This window comes from Cynoglossus semilaevis, chromosome 1, assembly GCF_000523025.1.
Source record: "Cynoglossus semilaevis isolate Cse_v1.0 chromosome 1, Cse_v1.0, whole genome shotgun sequence".
Taxonomy (NCBI): Eukaryota; Metazoa; Chordata; class Actinopteri; order Pleuronectiformes; family Cynoglossidae; genus Cynoglossus; species Cynoglossus semilaevis.
The window spans coordinates 4,064,752-4,070,827 of NC_024307.1; positions in this window are offsets into that span (position 1 = coordinate 4,064,752).

The following is a 6,076-nucleotide window of genomic DNA, read 5'->3' on the forward strand; positions in this document are numbered from 1 at the left end:
GCACTTCATGTTCCTGCTCAGCAGTCTGGGAAATGGAGTCCACGCGCTGTCATTTGCCTCCCACCGTGCACCGTCTAATGGTGATGTCTTCCTGTATGAAGCCCTGCAGGGTTTTTTTTTCTTGCCATCCTGCCTGCCACAGACTGAAATATGATGCAGCAGGCTCAGTTACCAGGCAACAGCCGGGGGAATCAGAGAGGGACCGGATCTGATTGGCTGCGTAGACTGCGTAGGACTGGGCGCAAACACCACATCCATCAGAAAGGAAGAGACAGGTGACGCTGGAGGCAGGATGAAAGTGTGTGTTGTTGCCTTGAAGAGGATTATTAATCTCATCAGCTGTGTTTTCACTGCAGCACACAAGCCGTTCATCAACTGCTGCTGCTGGATGATGATGATGATGATGAAGAGACGGGGACCACAGGGCTGATGGTGATGCATCCCGACGTGCAGGGTCCGAGTGGGTCTCACCGACGTCCTCGTCACAGACGCAGTTACGATAAGCTGTGGAGAAGCATCATGTCACAAATACACAGTTAGCGGCCAGCTCAGGTTTTAGTCAATAGTTTAATGACATGTTTGTTTTTTTTTTAGTTTAAATGGCAAAGGTAGAAAGGTCACTTTAAATAGCCCACGGTCTGTAGAGATGCTGCCCCCTGTTGGTGTTTTCTAAATTAAAGATAAATATTGAAAATGTAGCTGTCGTTTAAACCCAAAGAAGATAGAGCTCGGGCTATTGTGAATTTTTGTTACCTTAACACTGAATCAGACATTTACAACTCTGTCCAACAATTCTCACACACTCCTCCTCTTCACAACAAACACAAACTTTTTTTTTTTTTTTACTCAGCAGAAGATGTCTCAGCACAGAAAATGAAAAAATAAAATTGTAATTATTTCAAGTCACTCAAATGCAAATATATAGTCAATAAAAAAAACAGACATCCTATTTCATAATCTCACAAGTAGCTACACATTTTTTCTAAATGTATTAATTGTGCATGGTACATTTCAGATTTATTCAATGGAAAATGTAAATGTGAAAATATGAATTTCCCCCGCGTACCACTAGAGAGCGCTCGCGTACCACAGTTTGAGAATCACTGCTGTAAAACATAACTATTAACTATTATCATTATTGTAGTAATATTAATAATAATAATAATAATAACTTGAATTACAACCATAATAATCAATGGGTCTTGATACTGATTTACGTATAAATTTCATAAATTACAGCAAACCTTTCCTGCATAAAAAAATCATAAGTGTTTTAAACTTAATTTAATATGAGGACTGAATATAGAATAATACTAAATACTAAAAAAATCCAGGACTATCCCTTTAAGCTCAATTATGTTCAGACGCCAGGACACGATTTTATCGATCGACTCGGGACGAGCAGCAGATTTCTAAATGTCTCTATTCACTCGTTTCCTGCAATTGCCAACCACTGCCGCTAGAGTGCAGTATATAGTAAGCAAGTCCAGTGACCTGCTGAGGCGTTCACTTATTGATTTGATCTCAGTTCAGGGCAGACAAAGAGGATATGAAAGAGAGAAAACTTCAACAGGATGTAGATATAAATAAAATAAAAATAAAAAAATAAAACCTTTAAATACCACAGCTGTGAGTTTATCCATGTCCTTTCTGAAGAATTTCTGATCAACTTCCTGTCATTGATTAGATTTGTTATTATGTTGTTGTTTTTTTATGACAAACTGACCAAATAATCCCAAAGTTTGTGAAGAGTCTGGCGTGGGTTTTTATTCAGACTTGATATAACCTGACTTTCTAAAGCTTCAGGTCACACCTTACAGTCCTCTGAGTTTCCTGTTTTATAACAGCCTGGTGTTACAAAACAAAGTACACCATATATATGAACATACACTACATATACCCATTAGTGGTTATATATGTCAAAGAGGTCTTTGTGTATTGTATCCTGATCATAAACATAAAACATTTATCACTGATAAGTTATAGCACCAGCTCCACACACACATACATATATACACACACACATCTATCAGGCCTTTGTGTTGAGCTCAGCTCTGAGGGGGTTAACAGGACATGGAGACAGTTGGGCCGCACCCCTCAGCTGATTTAAATAACGCCGGCTTTTTGGCGCGAGGCTGAGCCTTTCTTCATGCCGGCTGTGACTACAGTCCCCGCCCTTCAGCGACGGGGACTAGAGAGCAGTAAGAGACGGCGGCGGTGGCAGCAGAGGGAATGAAGGGGAAGTAGTGCTTTGCAGTGGTCTTTGTACATCTCATCTGTACCTGCCGTTGTCCTGGAAACAATAACAGATACAAAATGTACCTCCAAAAAAAACAAAAAGAACAATAAAGAGAGAGGGAGAGGAGGCAGGAAGAGAGAGAGCGCCGTTGGCCCCCTCGCTGCTCTGCTGCAAACTGGATTGAGAGATAATGCCGTCTCAGTGGTAGACTTTGGGTGGAGACAAAAGCAGGCATGAGTGGAGTGGACCAGAACAAAGAGGGAGAGGTAACAGCCTGGACTACCCCCCACCCCTACCCCTTACCCCTTATCAAGGCCCCACCCCCCAAAACACTAGCTGGATGCTGGAGGCAAGGCAGAAGACTGTTACAACCTTCAATCAATCCTTCAAAGCAACCGCTCAGGCATTTGTGCTACCACCAAGTTCTTTGTTCTCACTTTTGCTTGGTTTAGTGTCACACATTACCCACTCACTCACACACAGACACACACAGACAGAGAAACAGGTTCATGGTACAGACGCAACACTAACTTATTTGTTCGGCCTTATCTAAGTCTTGTCTCTAACCTTAATCATAAACGGTTGAGTGTGTGTGTGTGCGTGTGTGTATAGGGTTACTACGCTTGAAAGTCAAGTACTTATACTGAGGAATTGCCTCAAGAAATTCATTAAATCATTATGCAAATATTTTAACAAAGTATTAGCCAGTTCATGTGTACTGCTGCCCTCCACCTGTGTTTTCTTTATTTTTTTAAAACAAATGTTTATATACTGTATATATATATATACAATTTTTATATTCAAAAGTGAGGACATTTCTCTTTTAACTTAATAAATAATTAAATATATGTGTTGCAGCTATTACTCATTTTCTGCTGTGCATATAAAACAAAAGCAACACCTTGTAAAAAATAATTAAAAAAAAAAAAATCAATCTTCTGTGGTGGCTCATTCTTAGCTGCAGAGTTTATAGTAAAAATAAACATTAAATGATCAAAAGCTAGCCAAAAGCAACACCTTGTAAAAAATAATTTTAAAAAAATAAATCAATCTTCTGTGGTGGTTCATTCTTAGCAGCAGAGTTTATTCAGTTATAATAAATAGAGATATATCACAAGAAAATCGTCGATGAACATAAACCATAAACTCTTCCTCCTAAACAGACCACCTCAAAAAACATTTTTAAGGTGGTATGGCCAGACACCTTAAAGATTACTACGTTTTTCAAATTATATTTGAAGTAAACAGTGAAGTTGGATGGTTTGCTGTTTGAACCGATTGTTTATAAATATTAAAAGAGAACTCTTGAAGCGCCCCCCACACACACACACACACACACCCCCTCCACATACGCTCTTTCCCACTTTTCTTGCTGACACGATGTTCCTGATTTTTCACCTACAGGACAAATATGAAGGTCGTTGGCTGGAGTCACAGTGACTATTACCAGCATCTAGAGTGACACAATTGGATTTGCTGTTATTGGGTTGTGGAGAGACAATAGTTCCAATCCCATCATGTAATTCTGGAGGGTAAGTGGGGGGAGGACAGTAACCAGTATCCGTCGGAGAGAGCAGCCAGTTGCTCTCACATCCTGCTTTTACTGGGCCCATACACAAAAACAGGAAGTCTGTGCTGCCCATTTTCCTAACAACGGCATCAGTCACTGGCCGCAGTCTAACACTCACCGTAGGGAAGAGGAAGGCCGGGCACCGATTGTTACATAAGGGCCACAATGGCGGTCGCTCAGACCCTGGAGGGCAACAATGGACGGAATTCTGACCAAGCATTACAAACAGAGGTATCTGTATCTTTTCAATCTGATAACACAAGAGTCTGATAACAAGGAGGTCTGACTCGCTGGTGGACCAGTGGGGAGATGGGGGTTAGGGTGGGGGCTGGAGGGTTAAGTAGTGGTGAGGCAACACTTCTGGGTGCTGCAGGGGGGTTTAAAGGAGATAAGGGGGAGGGGTAGATATCCCCTGTGAGTAGCACGAGGGCAAATGGGGGAGGGGCTGGTGGTGACGACAACTCAATGGGCCAGATTCAAAAGATGCAGCTAAGTGTCCCAGCAACTTCAACTGAAGCAACCTTACACCAGCGAGCTGAACAATGGAACATCTGCTGACTGACAAAGCTGCCTGAGACCTCTGCTGGCTCTGGGTTTTAAACCCCCAACAGTTGCAACAGCAACAAGATTCATGGCTCAGTCTGGAAACTTAACAGAGATCCTATCACTGTTGACACTTTTGGGGTCGTGCTTCTAGATCATGCATGGGCAAACTACGGCCCGGGGTCCAAATGCGGCCCGTTTGGCTTTTTAATCCGGCCCACCAACCTCGTCCAAATTATGTTATTAATTCCTTCTTTAATTATATTTTTGACTTTCCACTGAAATGCGCACATTTCCCCAATAGATGGCACAGAAACGGCTAAAAACATTTCAGCACTTTAGCTTGTACTGACTGACTTTTTACTGGTCTTAAGGGAAGCTGTAGTGAATGTTAACATGTGCAAAACAATTATGTCAAAAAATAAAGTCAATTATAGTAATAAACAAATATCAAGTTTCAAATTAGGTAGAAAAAAATAAACAATAAAAAAACACCAGTTAGTGAAATAAACTTAAAAAACTTAAACTTATCTTTATTTGTCATTGTGACACAGCACAGCACAGCACACCATGCACAACGAAATTTATCCTCTGCATTTAACCCATCACCAAAGTGAACAGTGGGCAGCCGTGGTCAAGCAGTGCTTGAGGACGATGCCATGCTCAGTGCATCTCAGTTGGCAGTTGGTGGATTCGAACCTGGGTCCTTCCAGACCGAAGTCCGCTTCCTTTACCCCTAGGCCACCACTGCCGCTGAGAGTTTTTATGGACAGTTATGAAAAAACAGATTCATCCACAACCAGAGTTGTTGGAAAGACGGCTGTGATTCCACACTTACACCTCAGTATTAATATTCTGTATTACTGAGAAAAACATTAATTAAAAAATATAGAATAAAAAATGTTTTTTTAAATTTTTTATACAAATCCAAGTTACACTGGTAACTATCAACTATCAAGACATTTCCATTTCCTTACTTTACTGCTCGTTAATAAACTAATTTTAAAAAAAAACTTTTAGTAAACAGCAGTAAACATTAATCAAATTTGTTTTTTTAAACATTACCTGCAACATTTTTTTATCAAATTACTGATGGCCTTGGAAAAAATATAAAGTTTGTTTACCACTTTAGTTTGTCCCAGTTTGGTGTTAGGGTCAGATGGAAGCCCAGTGTGAAGTGGGCTCTTCTCCACCTGTTCCACAGACAGTCAGAAAAAACATGAATGCCTGGATTTGCTGCCTGTTTACACAGGGAATCAAAAAGTGAAGATTCAAGTGTTTACACTGGTTTCCCACAAACTGGTAAAAGACAAAAAAGGAATGAAAAAAAAAGAAACAAACAGTTTCACTGAATCTAACCTGCTATAACATGTTCATCTGACTAGATCAAACCCAAGGAACAGGAGAGAATGGTTATATCTGATAAAAACTGTTTTTTTAATGAAAGCATGTCATTCATGCCTCACAATAGCTGGGGGGGAAAAATTCAACCAAAAATAATGCGGTAAAGCCAAAAACAATGGAGAACAACAGTGGCAGCAGACGGGGAAGACCCTCAAATCTCACAGCTAATAGACATTTTTATGTTGTACAAAAAAATAAATAAATAATCACAAAACAGTCAAGTTTTCCCAGTCTATAAGTTTGTGCAAATTCAAGCTGAGGTGTAAAAAATATATCGCAACACTGAAATATCTCGAGAGTTCTTTGACAATTCTGTATCG